The 16,519-nt window shown below is 37.7% G+C and overlaps 1 long non-coding RNA gene across 3 annotated transcripts in view; it reads right to left on the reverse strand.

The window, feature by feature from the left end:
• The window catches only part of LOC113972390, a 145,707-nt gene that overhangs the window by 124,523 nt on the left and 4,665 nt on the right, over positions 1-16,519 (reverse strand). For all 3 annotated transcript variants that reach the window (XR_003535882.1, XR_003535880.1, XR_003535881.1), the window contains exon 4: positions 10,321-10,453. This is a non-coding gene — a long non-coding RNA (uncharacterized LOC113972390). The remainder of the gene's footprint in view (positions 1-10,320; positions 10,454-16,519) is intronic.

Below are 16,519 nucleotides of genomic sequence, written 5' to 3' on the forward strand. Positions count from 1 at the left end.
ACTGTAGCTTGTGGAATTTACAGTAGAAATCAAGACTGAAGCCCGATGAAAAGCCTTTTAAATTGTGTTGTAGACATCCAGTGCATCCACCTTGCAAAAGGACTCAAATGAAGAGAACTCTCAGGTGGTAATTTCCAGCAAGAGTCCAGGATTACCATCCTGCCAGCCAAGCCATAAAGGAAAAATGATTGGAGTACAGTAGGAAGGCTAACTTCATCTTTTTATTTGAAGGCAAGTTTAATTATTTATGTTTCCCCAGGAAAATAAAAACAGAATGGTAACTATGCATTCTTAGTTTAATAGAGGACTCATTTCAGATTCTGCAGCATTAAAATACAACCAGTATATCCTGTCTAGAAAAATCAAAGCAGGAGAGACCCAATAGATAGATAGAAGCACAGAGAGACAGATAAATACATCTCTCCCCTACCTCTGCAGAAAAAGGAGCTAAATAATGAGAAATTTTATAATTAAAAAGAGGTCTAATTATTTATTGTACCTTGAAGATAGATTAATTCTTAATTTAACAATTGCTACATAGTTTTTAATGTAAGCTGTATGCAAGTGGTAGAAGTTCTTATTATGTTATCAACCAAAAAGACAAGACACAAAAAAACTGGGCTGTTCTTTTAACGTTAGAAATGCTCTGAATTTCTACTGCAAAATCTAATAGATGACACAAGTTATACTTCACATTATCAGTAAATACTCCCATAACCTCACCATGAGGCAACACAGGTTGTCATATCTAGTTACTATTTTCTTAGGAAATAAATGACTTCTGGTTATCATGGGCCGATGTGACATGACAGTGTAAAATCCTATTGCAGTCTGTGGTGAGCAGGATGATAACATATGTCACCACTCGACTAAACCTGTGAAAATCCCTTGGAATTCCTATTTATTAAACCTCATGTTTGCCACTCTGTGCAGTGCAGGGCTCCTTCCCTGGCTGCAGTGCAGAGCTGCTGACTGTTAATTGCTTCTGTGGGTTCCATTTCAATAGCAATCAACCTTAAACAGAGCAGTGCAAACTCTCTTGCAAGAAATGCTGGGAGCATTTTTCAGAAGGAGGAGTGTGCTGCTGAATTACCTCAAGGACAGCTCTTTAGCCAGCTGTGTCACCTGCTTGCAGCCTCCTAATTCAACTAAATTTAGCTCACAATTACAGCATAGCTGACCCGTGCTAAAAGTCCATTACCTGCATTTAGGCTCTATTTACCTAACAGCTCTTACCCTCTTTATCACTCTATCTCTCAGTTTTAGTCTTCTTTTTCTTACTGCAGATGTTCTTAATGGGGAATTATCCTGAAGAAATACTGTGAGGAAAATTATGATGGAAGCAATTCCTGCAGGTCTGTCTTTGCAAAGCAAAGCAAAAGGCAAACTGAAAAATTCAACTCCAGAGTTTAAAACCTCTGAGTTCATACAAATGTCCAATCCCTTTTTTCACTTTTACCAGACTGATGTCCCACAGCAAGGAGATCCACAGTGTTTGAGGAGGATGTGTCCTGCTTAAAATTTCCCTGGGTGCTCTTATCATCCATTACAAGATCCCAACCACCCTTATCAAGGTGTAATTTCATTTTTGTACCATATATATCATATATCATATTTGTATCACAGCCTTTCTGGGAAGCTGGTGATGCCAATTGGCCCAGTCTTTTCTCCTTATCCTTTGCATTCTTTTGCATGGAGCTGCTTTTACTTTTGCAAACCTTCTGTTTGCAGTTGGTGACCAGGATGGCACTTGGTGTTTGAAATGCAGAGGACAATCAATTTAATGACATTAAAGAGGTTTTGATATTATTCTTCCTTCCTGTATCAAAATTTTCTGGTATAGCTGCATGCCAAGTGGAGGCCACTATTGCACTCTTGACAATGCTCTCTGGGTCCTTTGCCTTTGATACAATTAATTTAGAACACACCAAGGTGTAAAAATAGATTTTTAAAAACACCTACCTTGTAAATTACATTAATTTCTATATATCAACACGGAACTTAACCTGCCATCAGACTGATCATTCGCCTAACTTGTTTATTTTCCTCTGAAGTTTCTTATTACCCTCTCCAGATTTGATTAACCTGAATAATTTTGTGTCACCTGCAAATTTTATCACCTCAATGCTCATCCCTTTTTCCAGTTCATTAAAAAAATATATTAAACTGTGCCAGTCCTGCTGCAGAGAAGGACACACTTGATGTCAAATTCTACCGTGCTGAAAACTGAGAATTCATTCCTGCCTCCTTTTTATAGCTCTGGGTTGGATTGATCCTTGACAAAAAGTAAGTGAAAGCTTTTTGCTCTGATAGCTCTGGGAAGTTTGTTGGGCATGGAGTTTCTGCTTTTGTTTCCAGCTTTGTGACTGCTTAATTTCTTTACATTTTGGGAGGGTTTGAAAGGCTGGACTTAAATGATTAAGCAGCTTATCCGTATTTTTATGACATATCCAATGAGTTCTAATAGATAAATTGATAAGGGAATGTCCTGATGGATATGGAAAATCAGAAAGACAATTTTTATTTACCAGATCAGGTTCACTTAAAAGTAGTGCTTCTGTTATCCCAGCTCTGGGAGTATTGTTCTGAGACCTTTGGACATTTCAAAATGCATCTTTATTTAGAATATTCGTCTGAAGGGGCTAATTTAATTCCTTCAGAATATTTGTCATTTATGTCTGAGAGGACACTCAGCACACTTGGAGCCTCTTTTGTCCCTTTCAGAAACAAGCAACTTGGGGATTTAGTAGATGGAAGCTAAACAAGTTTCACTGATGCTTCCCTAAAATTGGAGAGTAATCCTCTAAGTTATATTAACATTTAAGTTCACGCCTTGATGCTCTGTAATTCCTTTAAAAGGAAACTGTGTTATTATTTTCCCAAGAACATGGGTTACATTGTATTACACACAGAACTTATATGTCTGCCTGATAATTATGTCACCTCACATCACCTTCCATCTGCCTGGAACCCACGTTACAGAATTTTTTCCATGTGTTGGATTTTTGGAGCTCTTTGAACTCTGAGAGCTCAATATGAAGAGTGGAAGTATTTTTACACAAAGGAGTCCTTTCACAAGAAGGAGTCTGAACCTCTTTGCTGGATTATCTGCCTTATACAAGATCACTGACAGAAAAATTCCCAGCCAAGGGTTGCACATATCATTTTTTTGGGTTCTAAATCCCTTGAAAATGTATATTGCTTCATGCAAATGCTTTCAAGATACGTGCACTGAAATTCTTTTGGTGAGCTGATGACTTAAGGACATCTGTTCATATGAGAAGAGAAGGCTGGGAGGGGAATCTCAATGTGCATAAACATCTGATCAGAAGGAATGAAGAATAAGGAGACAAACTTTTCCCAGCAGTGCCCACAGACAGGACAAAAGGATGATAATGGATGCAAAAAGTGTCATGTGCAGTCTGAACACAAGAAAACCTTTGCCCTGTGAGGATGGACAAACACTAGAACAGAGAGGTTGGGGAGTTCATTGGTGGAGACTGGGAACAGTCCTGGGCAAGCAGCTCCTGCTTGAGCCAGGGGCTTGGACCGGGTGATCCAAGAGGTCCCTTCCAACCTCCACAATGCTGTGGAACTGCATACAGAACACTGAATGATTATTATTTAAAATGATTTCATGGTAGCTATGACTACCAGTGGACAGTCTAAACACAGGAACTAATTAACAATTCAAACACAATTTAAAACCAGCCAAGCCAAATACTAGAAGGGAGTAGCTGAGTCTTTGGTGAAGCTCTGAATTTCCAAACCACTTAACTCTGTTTGAAGATGGTCCTTCAAAACCTCTGAGATGCTTCTACACATTTACCAAGTTTATACCCAGTACCTCTTCTCTGTGTATAGATTCAGTCCAATCTTACAAGTCCAGTGAGGAATATGAGCTGTCAGAATTTCAAAACATTTCTCTCTCAAGCAGTGAGAGAGGTGATAAATCCACCATTTACTGGTTCCACCAGCAACAGTTCAGTTCCTTATCTCGGTGTAGTTACATCCCCGAGACATGATTTTGTGGGTGAGAATGTGAGAAACCCTTTAATAAGAGCTAATGCCTCATTATTTTCCCCAGTAAAATCATAGAATAGTCCTAATTAAATCATTAAACCCTCGTGCTCTTTTGTACAGACTACCTTTTTCAGAGTACAAATGATGAAAATGTTTCAACAATGGGACTTGAAATATTTTTGAAGGAATCTTTCTCCCATTGTTGCACATTAGCCACGTTTTATGAACTATTAGTGCTTAGGGTGTGAAGAAGAGACTTCTCGCTTCTTCCAAAGCAACATAAGTGACACCTGGAAGCAGAACACAACAGAGAGGAAATGTTTATGAGTTAGAGGAGCACGTGCTACCAGCACCAAATTAAATAAGAGGTATCAGACATTTCTGATGAGGAAAATCTTTGTGTAAGGTGAAATGGGCTCCATTCTGTTCCTTTTGTTCCAAAGATGAGATGGATTTGAAAAACCCACCTGGCTCCTTGATGCAAGGACTCGCCACATGAGATAATCTCCAGCACATTCCTATTGGCAAGCAGATCTTTCACCCTTTTTTCTCCATGCATTACAGGAAATATTAAATCAGTTTGGTGTCCATAAAGACTTTTGATCCTAGGAACAGCCTAGGGTACTATCATTATCTTCAGGAGAACCATTTGTAGATCTTCAGTAGGTAGCACTAATTTAATTTCTTTGCTAGAGAAAAAGTGGCTGATTTTCTAGATCAATATTTGATTGAATATGTTTGAAATGGCAGCAGATAAAGGCCCCTTTTTCTGGCCCAAAGAGTTTTTGAACCACAGAGGTATACTGTTCTAGCTCCCCTGGGATCTGACTGCAAGGAGGTCTCAAAGATCTGTTAGAAACCTTCCTGCTGTTCCTTGTGTTCTTCCAGCAAGACTTTCTAAAGGTTGAGATGAGAAGAAAGAAGATCAAGAACCAAAATGTCTTTATATCCATTTTTTAATCTTTCCTGGTGCTTCTCTTAACTAAAAATAATCGTTTATAACACCAGTTTACAAAAAAACTCCTCTAATAGGATCATGTGAAAGGAAGGAAAAAAGTGAGGGCCGGGCCTTCAGATTTGCTTTAAGAAGATGCTCCAACAACTTTTGCAAGCCATTGACATTTGAAGGGCTTTTTCTCTTTCATGACACTAATTAAAGCAGAATATCAATGTATCATCACCTTGAAAGTGATCTATTAAAGAGACTTGCTCAAGGCTGGAAAGCCAGGGCGATGGACACATGTTTTAGAACTTCAGAAGAAAAGTTGCCCAGTTATGTTAAATAACTACAGGAAAGCATGAAAAGATATTCTTAAACAATGATAAGAGGTGCTGTTGAAAGAGTGGCATGATGTGAGAGCCTGCACCAGCACATTCCATAGGAATTCATGCCAAATCCATGCAGACACAGGCCTCCCCCTCCCTCAGCCCCACACAGAGCAGGGCTGGTGTTCGTGCTGTGCACATGGAGAGGTTTCTTTAAATCTTCAGGAACATTTCTCAGAACCAGACAATGAAATATTGGGGATGGAAACTTCTTGTACAACTGAGATAAGAAATGCACCCAAAGACTAAACCATATTGCCTGTCTTGACTACATGGATGGCTTGATGTTACATGATTAACAGCCTATGTACTTCTACATAACAAAATCCATTTGTCTTAACATTAAAATGTAATTTTTGCTTTGTAATACTTTACTTAGGGCTTTGATTTTGTTTTTAAAATAAGTATGCTTAACTTGCTAATAATGTGGGTTGACTCTCTTAATATACAAATTAGAAAGAAAACTATATCACAGATAGTGAAAGCATGTGGTGCCCTATCAGTCCTGATGATAGAGGTTCTTACTCATCTGCTGCAGAGTCTAATATCAGTTTTTCTGTGGGCTTTATAAATATTATATTATTTGCAGGGATCCAAAGTCCCCTGGTTTAAAAATGCCTTTTCAATTACTCAGTATTTGAGCAACATTGAATACTACTTTAATTTATTTCACTGTGAAGTAAAACGCATCCCCATAAGTCAAAACTGTGTAAGATGCACCAGTAGCTGTTCCGTGTGTCATTTCAGCGACCCTGGCAAAGACTTTCAGTCTTTTAATTTCTTTTAGAAGCAGCAAAAATGCACCAACATTTCTGCTAATCTCTTGGGAAATAAAGGAGAAAAAAAAATCACTACCAGTCTCGTATCTACCTTGTAATTTAGAAAGGTGCTCTGGTAACTCCAGTGCTTTGTATGTAAATAAATTGTTGGTTGCTCATTACTTCATAAAAAAAAAGAAAAAATTAGCAGCTTTGCCACCCACTATTTCTGCATCAGAGCTGAATGAATAGATAATATCAGAAACACCTCATCCAGTTGCTGTACCAGGTTCTGCTAACCGAAACCATAAGCCTCCAGCAGCGAAGTCAGATACCCAATAGTCTCTGCACGGATCAAAGTAAGCCAAACAAAATCTATGTTTTGTACCTGCTCCCAATACGTCTGGGAAGCACTGTTAATGAAAAATGAGGTTGATGTACCTATTGCACACTTTTGGATTATTGTTCACTCCCATCAATCTGAAACCTAATGAAACAGAGACCACCTACAGTGGAGGGATATTGTGTCCATCTGACAAACTGCATCCAATTTACGAACTGATGGGATGGCATAAGCTGCCACCGGTCAGATGATTTCCAGCTCCTGATTGGTCATACATTAAGCGTTAGGAATGGGGCAGTGCCATTTCCACTCTCGTTCTCTGGCAAGAGTTAAAGTATCACACAGTCCCCCATAATTCTGGGATAATGATGGCACGCAAAGTGCCCGTTTCTCCCCGCCGCGGACACAAAAATCGTCGGAGGCTTGGCTTCTCCAGCCTGTCTTTATGGAATTAACAAAGAAATACGCTTGCCACGACATATATTGAACCTTCGCAGCGCCTTGCCGGGGGAACTTTACAGGCACATGTGTTATGTGTGTCACAACCAAACTCTGCAGGAAGAGATAAAATAGTGCACACATCACACAATGGGGATAAGCAATGGGCAACCCAGGCTCCAACCTGCACGGCACACCGAGGTTTTTCCAAAGAAAAATGCTGACTCTCGAAATGGAAGACGCTTTAGTTTCTGCACCTGTTCTGCTCAGTGTCTTGTTAGGCTGCTTCTACTTCTCCTATATGTCATACTAATAGGGAGAAGCAAAACAGGGAGAAATTATGATGGATATTAGTTGATCCTCTTGTTATTGCTAGATGTGATTATTGCTTTTTCCTGCTTGGGCTCCCTCAGTGTACTCCTAACAGAGTGCAGCTTATTAAAAAGCTCTGCTGTTTAAGTTTTACTGGCATAATAACCAGCTCTCTCTTTATGGTTGTTCTGAAGTCGATTCGCTGGCCACCTGTCAGTTTGTGAAATAAATGCTAGGTTTTCCTAATGACTATTAAGATTTTTCATGGCTTTTTCTCCCGTCCTATCCCTCTGAACTTGTCCAGTGCTGTGCTCCTGCTCGTGATTTATGCTTAGCAGGTGTTTGTTTGCTATGGGTTTCTAAATGTTGGCTTCCTACTGCAAGAAAGGAACGGGGAGGTGGCAATGGCTTTATTATATTCTGTATATTGTTCCACAACTCTGAAATGGATTTCCAGCTGACACTCTCTGTGCTGCCTCGTATTAAGCCACAAAACCCTGTCTGTATCAGCAATATACCAACTAATGCAAGGGAATTCACAGTTAAGACTGAAGCTCTGTTATTAACTTGCTATATTGTGCCTGGGTATTGCTGCACAGATTGTTTGGTACATCCCAGGATTGCTGCAGTAGGTAAACAGAAGCAGGTGAACCCACAATACAGCTCCAGTCTTCTCCAGGAGATTCTGTGCCCGACTGTTTTAACCAGACCTTTTATCTTTCACTGAATTTTGGAAACCTGAATTTTTTCTTTTGCTATTTCAGTTTGTCAGCTTTAAAACATTTGTTTTGTGATCCAGTACAAAACATCCTTAGTGATCTCTTGTGCAAAACATAAAATGTTTAGCTAACTTGTTTTAATTTACATAATAGTTTAGATCTACAATGCTAAAAACCACTGCAATTAGTTAATTAGAGCAACCCAATTTTAAAATCATATTACTTACCTGATAAAGTGTAAAAAATTCTTGTCAGAAACATTCTAGTGTTTGTTACAAGTGCTTTTTGCCCCTAATTCTCACAGCCATTATTCACTCTAGAGAGGATAACTGCTGCTGTGAAGTTGTGGATTGTTCAGCATTACTACTTGTTTTTAATTCTGTACCTTTACAGAAGGTGCAATGCTGTAAAAATCTTACCTTTCCTTAGTCTGCAAAAGCTTCTGAGGCTGCTGCTGTCACCTGTGGGTTCAGTCTCCGACGTCTCCCGAGTCAGCAGAAACAAATTTTACAGCCTTCAGTGGGCTTTGGGTTATTCTGCATTTTAATGCACCTTTCCCAGCTGGGGTTGACACATGCACAGCTCCCCCTTTTCCCCAGACAGGTCCTACTTAGCCAGCAGTCATCAGTTTTTTCTGTCCTGGAGGGGCTCCACGGCAGTTTGGTCACCTTTTTCCCCCAAGTCAGGTCTTGTTTTTTCTCAGTGCTGCTGACTGAGCATGATTTGGGGCCTCCTTTTATTATGACAGTCTCCTGTTGTTGCTGGTGTTACCTCAGCAGTCACTGGCACGGGCTGTAGTTGACTCCTACAGTTTTATAAAGTTTTGACTTTTTCCTGGTGACTTGCAGTGCACACAAGTTTATTTACCATCTAACTTCCCTTCCTATCATTGAGATATACACTAGAGCCAAGACTGGCTGTCATTTACCAGCAAAAGGTTGTTATTTTTGTTGTTAAGTGTGTGCCTGCTGTTTTGACAATAACTCTTCTGTTTCCTTGTCTCCTCTGCTTAAACTTCAGAGCATAATTTAGAAGGTCTGAAGACTGCTGCTTATCAATATTTGTTAGCTCCATTTTGTAACTCTCGTTTGAGGAAGGTGTCATTTGATTTATTTCTTTATTTGGATATTTACTGCTCTCTAATAAGAGCACCCAGTCAATGCTCTGGGCTCCACTGACAACCTTTTAAATATGCACATAAATAAATAGAATTTCCAGTTGTCACAAGATCCATCAGAGAGTCCAACAACAAAATGGGTATAACAAAAATAATTTGTCCCTACAAAGTGACTGATAGTTTCAGTGACCCCAATGGAACAGGAGCTGTAGATCATCACCATGGAACCACAGTGACATCACCAAATCCTTCCACAGGGAGAAGGAATGGGCTGAAGGTGACAAAATATTATTTTGTAACCTGAGGGAAGGCACCTTGCAACAGTTCTAAGAGGGATGTTCCTGATATCTGTAGGAAAACTTGAGAAAGAAATCTGAGAGACGCTGATTGTGTCACTTTAATCATTAATCTTCATGTGGTGCATCAATTTAGGTGGATTTGTCCATAATTTTATTGGTTTGAAAAGAGCACAGCTAAGTTTATAATAAGCCTACTTGGTGTTGTAACAACAAATGTAACAAACCACAGCCAGACAGAATCACACACACGTGTGTGGGTTTGTAAAACCTGAGCTCTGCTGTTGTACCACAGTGGAATCCTATTTTTCTCCCAAAGTCTGCAACAATGCTGAATTGAGCAGAGAGACTGTACTGAGACAGGGACTTTTTTATACAGTGTTTGAATCACCTTCCTTTTAAAATGCTGCTAAGTGTGAAATTAGTGTTGTCCCTCAAAGTGCATCAGAATAATTGTCAGTAATTGAACACAGTTTGGGGGCTAATTACGTAAAAATTGATATTAAAAGAATACTACAGGATTGATTGAGTTTTGCAGTTCATATTTAGTTTGCAAATTACTAGAGTTGAAAGGCTGTGGGAAGAAACAATAAAAATCCATTCAAAGCTGCTAAAGCAAATTAAGGTTTACTACTCCTTTGAAAGACAAATGATCCAAGTGAGGTAATGTAGGGAGAACAGGAAAAATGTTCTTGAAATTTACCATAGATTTTAAATATCAGGTGTTTTAGGATGGTGTTGTTGAACGCATTGAATTTTTCCAACGAATTTGTTTAAATGGTTGGGGGTTTTGCTTTGGGTTGTCTTTAAAAGGGGAAGAAATACTTTCTTTATGTGTTTTGTTGAGGATCTGTGAGTCAGAACGTGCCAAGATGTGAGACATCAGTTTGGGAAGGAATTTTTAAACACCAGTTGATCAAATTATATATACAGTGTCATCAATTAATGGGATTTTGACAAAAGTAGAGCTTTTTAAGTATGAACTTACCACTGTTCCTCACGCTGGAAGGAATTTTGCGACCCCAGAAGCGGTTCAGGAGCTCCCAAATTGTCCTGGAAGAAGTCAGAAGCACGGAGGGTTTTTCAAGGTCTGTTGAGAATTTCATTGCAACCAGAAATTGCTGGAGAGTCAGGAAAAAAAAGGAAGTCAAATAAACATTTATCTACCCCCAAAATTTATTGAAACAGAAACATTTTCTTTTTAAACTGGAAGCATGGAAAGACCACTAAGTGATATTTTGAACATACATGTGACAGTGCAGAATGTTTCAGATGTGAATATCTTACTCATGGAACATTTGAAAGGCTGGATTGAAACCATTTATTTCTGTTGTTTTTTTTAATTGAAGCTTATAAATATTGTGAAAAAGACAATAACTTTTTCAGATTTATTTTCCTATAAAAATGTTATTTGCTCTTTATAAAAATATCTAGAGAAAGTTTGTCAGAATGATTGCTGATGTTTTTCTCTTACTGAAAAATGGTAACTCTAGAAAAAAATTATTACAATAACATTTTAAATAAATACAGTCTAGAGAAGTATAAAATAAATATTCCTGTAAAATATTTTAAAAATCTAGTAAATTTTGTGGTCCATGTAATTGTTTGGAGGGTGAATATCTCAGTATAATTACTTGTCATTTTACAGGATTGTTGTATCAAGCAATTTGGATATTACAAAGACAGTGAATATTTACATTAAGAACAGTAATATTTCTAAATGAAATAGCAAGTTTTGGGAAAATAGCTGAAAAGCATCTGAATAAAAAAAACCATTTCTCCCAATAAATACAAAGTTCTAGGCTAAATAATTTTAAAAAATCAAAGAAAAATAAACCCATCAGGATGAAGAGATATGAGGAAAGACTGCATAATACTTGCAACCTCTAAATGAGCATAAATAAGGAATTCAGAAATAGTTTGTGATGTTATTAATAAAGGTAACATGGCAATAGTTTTACAAGTGGTGTGAAATGTCACAGTGGTAAATACACGCAGCAAAACTAACAGCTACTCACTGCTCAGATACTAAAGTACTAAATACTAAGGTAACAGAATTCTCAAACTTCTTTTAGTTCAGAAAAGTTTCTTGCTTAATGCCCAAGAAACCAGGATTATTTTAAAATAAAGATTATTTTGATAAATCCCACTGTCCTCGCTGAAACCTTATTTTATATTAACGCTTCTGGTTTGAAAAATTGGTGAGTTATTGTGAGTGTTCTATTTATCAGTGCCATTTTAAAACAGGCTTAACTGAGATTTGAATGTTACATTCCTGGCAGCAATTTGCACTGCTGTGAACGTTGCCTTCTCTTTAGCTGCCTTAGAAACACGAATCCAAGGTCAACCTGAGAACAGATTTTCCTTAAAAATAATCCTTCCTTACAAACAGCTCACACAGATCACTGACTAGTACAACATAACTATAAAATTACACAGTTTCACCAGGAAAATCTTTCAAGCTTTCAATAGCTTCAAGGCCATGTAGTTTGAAGAAGGAAACTTCAAAGATCAGCCCCAAATCCGAGTCCTTCTATAAGACTGCACTCATAGCAAAGCCCCTCCCTGTTTTCTTTGTGGTCTTTCATGATTTAATTAGAAACATCTTTTAAAAATGACTTTTTTTTTTACTGTAGTAGTATAACATCTGCATTTTCAGCAGTATGTTGTTTAATCACATTGGGTTATAAAGTGAAATTCTTAGTACTCAGTGTAATATCTTGTAGAACCCAAGCGTTTGGTCTTTTAGTGTCCCTGACTCATCATCTTCCATTCTTTCATCAACATTTTAATAGCCATTCTTAAAAGTGTAATTTGATGGATAATTCTCTAAACCTGTTTCAGTTTTGTTGTTTCTTTATGAAGTTATATCCCTGGCACGTGTTTTCTTTCTGTGATTACTGCATCTGAAACTAATTTCAAGCACGGGCTTCAACCCAGGGCCAGAACAAGCTCAGAAGGTGATGGATCTGTGTTGGGTTGTTGTGTTCTGAGTCCTGGGCAAGAAAATTTTGTCACTGTCAAGAATTTCACTTTTAGCTCTGATTGAAACATGCTTTTTATTATATACCTCTAATATTATATATCTAATGTGTTGTATGTAGTGTCATTTGAGTATAAATGAGTGAATCCTGGTTAACCCTGTGCTCAGTCCCTTTGTGCTCTTGCTGTTGACAGTTTCTGTCTCTGTTCCCTTGTAGACTCTGAAAATCAACTACCAGCATTTATTCACTTACTCCACCTCTTTCTAGGTAATGGGATTGAAATAAAAATCCCTGCAGTAAAGTGAGATATCTACGAATTTTGGCTCAAAGTTTCTCTAAGGATAGCACCTACTTAAACCTGTACCTGATCTGGACAGCTCTGAAATAAATATTTTTTACATGTTTACCTAAATATTTTTCTTGGATATGGGGAAGGTAAATAGTCATGGTAACTGGGCTCTTTAACACAAGCAAGTTAACTATAAGAATAATTATTTCCTTATTCTCAATTCACAAGTAGATATCATAAAAACCAGGGGACTGACTGAGGAAGCCCAGAAGAGTATCGCTACCATTTTTTTCTTTTGCCTGGTCTTTAAAATTTTTTGGTTTGTTTTGTTTCTTTTTCCCTAGGGAAATCTGAACTGGACTCCCTGAATAATACCAATAAGGAGGGGGGGAAAAAAAAGACAAAAGAGAACTAGCACTGAATTATTTGTGAGATCTAACATCACTGAACTGCATAAAGTTTAAAAAATCTGAAAAAAATCCCCCAAATCAAAACCCTCAACCAAATAAAAACATTTGATGCTGAACCTAAAACTTGCAAACATACTTTAAGTTCTGGTTTGAAAAGTGACTATGCAGTAGTGACTTTTTCAGTAGCTGTGTGCACTATGGAAGCCATATGTGCCTGCTTGGGGTTTTTAACCACATTCTGCAGAACAGCCAAAAAATGAGATGGTGTTTTCTTCCTAAGTGCTTAAAAAAAACCCCCAACTCAAACTGCATATAGATTTCTATTGCATATTTAATGACACAAATATGTTGCCATAAGAATAAAGGAATGTACTGGGAAAGGAAAAAACAAAATCAAAGTTTTTGTCCTTATTTTCACGTGGTGTTGCTGAAATTTTCATGTCTTGGCTTGCCCACCTCTCATTTCCTTGAGTAAAATCTTTAAAACACTTTGGTCCTTGAAGCACTGGTGGACTGAATGTATGCTTTTGACCCACAAGTGACAATTATGAAGCCTTGTTTCAGAGGTGGAAGGACTCCATATTGCAGCTTACATTACTAGTTAATTCTTTAAAAAGTAATAATCAGAGCCATTGTCTGAACTCAATTTCATTACACATGAGGAAATCTGGAATAAAGCTACTGCAGGCAGGTTAAAGGCAATGAACTAGATCAGATTGATATTGGCTCGGCTGAGATCATAAATTGGTCCTGTAATTGGACCTTTAGTTTTAAATAAAACATTTGCAATTGGCTGTTCTGCCCAGGGAACAGACAACTGTATCTTGCCAGAGTTGTGAACCTGGGAGAATTAGTTGGGAGAGAGTGGCTAGATGATGAACATGGAATTCCAGAAAAGAGAGAGAAGAAAAACTGGAAATAGAAAAGTGCTGAATTTGAAGTAGATTATCCTTAAACTTACATCTGCATTAACAGTGTTTATAGACCAGGAGGAGTGTGAATTTAAAGTAAAATATGTGTGTTGATGAGGGTGTGATGTCCATGTCACATTTTTCCTCTTTTTGCTCTAAAAAAGCTGTAGTTGGGTTCATTTGACTAAATGGCCATTTGCAGCTGGACTGCATTAGGTGCATTTCAGCATTTTCCACTTCTGTTTAATCCAAAAGGAATTTGGTGCATGTGCTTCAATACCACATCATGATGTGAATCAAAGTCCAGGACACCAGGACAATCAGAGATTCACTTCAAAAGCACAATGCTGATGTGAACTAAAATGGCTCTAAAATGAGAGGAACTCTCAGGTACAGAGAGGTGTTTGTAGGCTTTGTTGAAGGTTGTTTATACTCTCAGTGGAAACTCTTAGAAAAAGGCCTTGAGTGAACCTTCTCTGTCTTCCTTAGAAGACAGAGCAAGACAGCCTGTAAATGTACTGCTTTAAACAAAGAAATAAAATTATCTTGTCAAGATCAAGCTGTGCTTGCTGGTTTTTATCCAGCCAGCGTAAGAATGGTATATAAGACATCTCTTAGGACTGAATTTCTCCCAAAGGAATTTTTTAAAAAAAGAAACAAGGACTTACTGAGATAACATTAACTCTCCTGCTGCCCTTTCAGAGAAAACATCAATTGCAGTGTAGATACTTTTGGCCCAAAGCAGCTAACCTGGTTAAGGGCTGAAAGAGAGGCTTTTGCTCTCTTTTACAAGGCATTTTCCATGTGCAGTGCAGATGAAAACCCTGATGTGCTGATGGTGCTGTTACATCCAGATGGGCCAGCGAGTCAACTTGCAGAAGAATCCCAAGTGAGTTGATAACAGGTCATCTCCAGGGCAAGGCAGGGACTGAGGGATCCTTCAAAGAGAGAAGGCTTGATAGGATGCTCACATGGTGACTGGACTGTCTTTAAATCAGTATTTAAATCAGTATTTAAATCAGTATTTAAATCAGCCTGGGTGGCTTTGGTAGAAGCAGGAAGATCTGCTGTGTTCTGAAGAAGAAGGGGTTTGGGCACAGAAGGCACAGCTGGGCCAAGAGTGTCCTCAGCACTTTCAGCAGTGCAGCTCTGCATGGAAGGGGTGTCTGTCTGTCCTGCTCTGGCACGGGGGCCCAAATGGGAGTTAACTGTGCCCTGCAGAGACAGCCAAGATGGAATTAGTTCTTTTGTTTAAGAATAAACTGAGTCTAACCTCTGCTTGGGGATGTGGTTCCTTCAAGACAAAAAGGCAAATAACTCAGTTACATTTAGAAAAATGGCTTTAATGAAGAGGAAAATGGCATTTAATCTTTCGGTGCATCCTGCATTTTATGAGTAAATTTCATGGGAAACTGTGTAAATGGAACATAATTATTTTTAAAATAGAATCCTTTCTTATTAGCTACATAACTGTCGTGTGTACATAAAGCACCCCGCTGAACAGACAAAAGACTGGAAAAGTTTCCTGGAGAGTTCCTGCTATTGAAAGAATAAAAATTGAAGCAGTGGGATGAACTTTTGGTTCACAGACTCAAATACTGAATGTTAAACCTGGCTGAGAGAAAATCACTTTATTCTGATAACCGGATTAGTTAGAACAAAAATAGAGAAAATTAAGAACTGAAGAGCAGAAAATTAAGGTGGAATGCAATTTAAAGAGTAAGTAGATGATGTAGGCTTTCATTTTCATCCCCCCTAGTGTCCAGCTAATTAAAATTACAATCAAAATGAAAGTCTAAACTTGTAAATATCTTTAGCTAATGATTTTGTCTTTTTAATCATCTTCACATTCAAAGACTTTATTTTATTCATTTAGAGCTGTACAATAAAATGAAATTGTTTTCCTCTAGTAAAATCCTTTTAATTTTCGTTATCTGTTTCTTTTTTACATCATACATTATGTATTTTTCTCTTTTCTTTCTAATTTCTGCACAGTATTCTCTGCTCTTATAGTCCGTGCTCCTCTTAGGCACTTACTTAAAACAGTTATAGCACTTTATTACATTTAACTTTATAATGTAAACTCTTTGCTTAGTGTAAAATCACTGGAGTTGCATCTTCTGGCTTTCTTAATTTAGACAAAGAGTAACTTTCTTCATAAGGTGCATATACAGTGAATTTTTAAGCCATAATCCCATAATACTTATTGTTCTGTCTACATTTAAAATTTCTTTGTTTCTAAGACAAATAATGGATTTTCCCCAATTTATCAATGACTATTTGTCAATAATGGCTGTTTTTTTCTGTGAGTTTTGAGGCAACTCTTTAAAATGGTTCAAGAGTTAAAAGTAGTTAAACATAATCTTAATGGACTGGGTAGTGAGGTCTTACCTTTCTGCCCTTGGTGTTCTAAAAATCCTGCCCTTAGTGTTCTAAAAATTAGTGTTTGCTGAGAGTATACTTAGCACTTCCCAGCAATCTGGGAATAGGGAGTAGTTTTATCATTTAAAAATGCAAAGTTAGGTCCTTTTAGTTTTGCAGGCTTATTTCACCGTGCAATTTATAAAAACACGTTTTGCTTTGCTTCAAAATT

The sequence above is a fragment of the Neopelma chrysocephalum genome, unplaced genomic scaffold, assembly GCF_003984885.1.
Source record: "Neopelma chrysocephalum unplaced genomic scaffold, ASM398488v2 Primary Assembly neopelma1_91, whole genome shotgun sequence".
Lineage (NCBI taxonomy): Eukaryota > Metazoa > Chordata > Aves > Passeriformes > Pipridae > Neopelma > Neopelma chrysocephalum.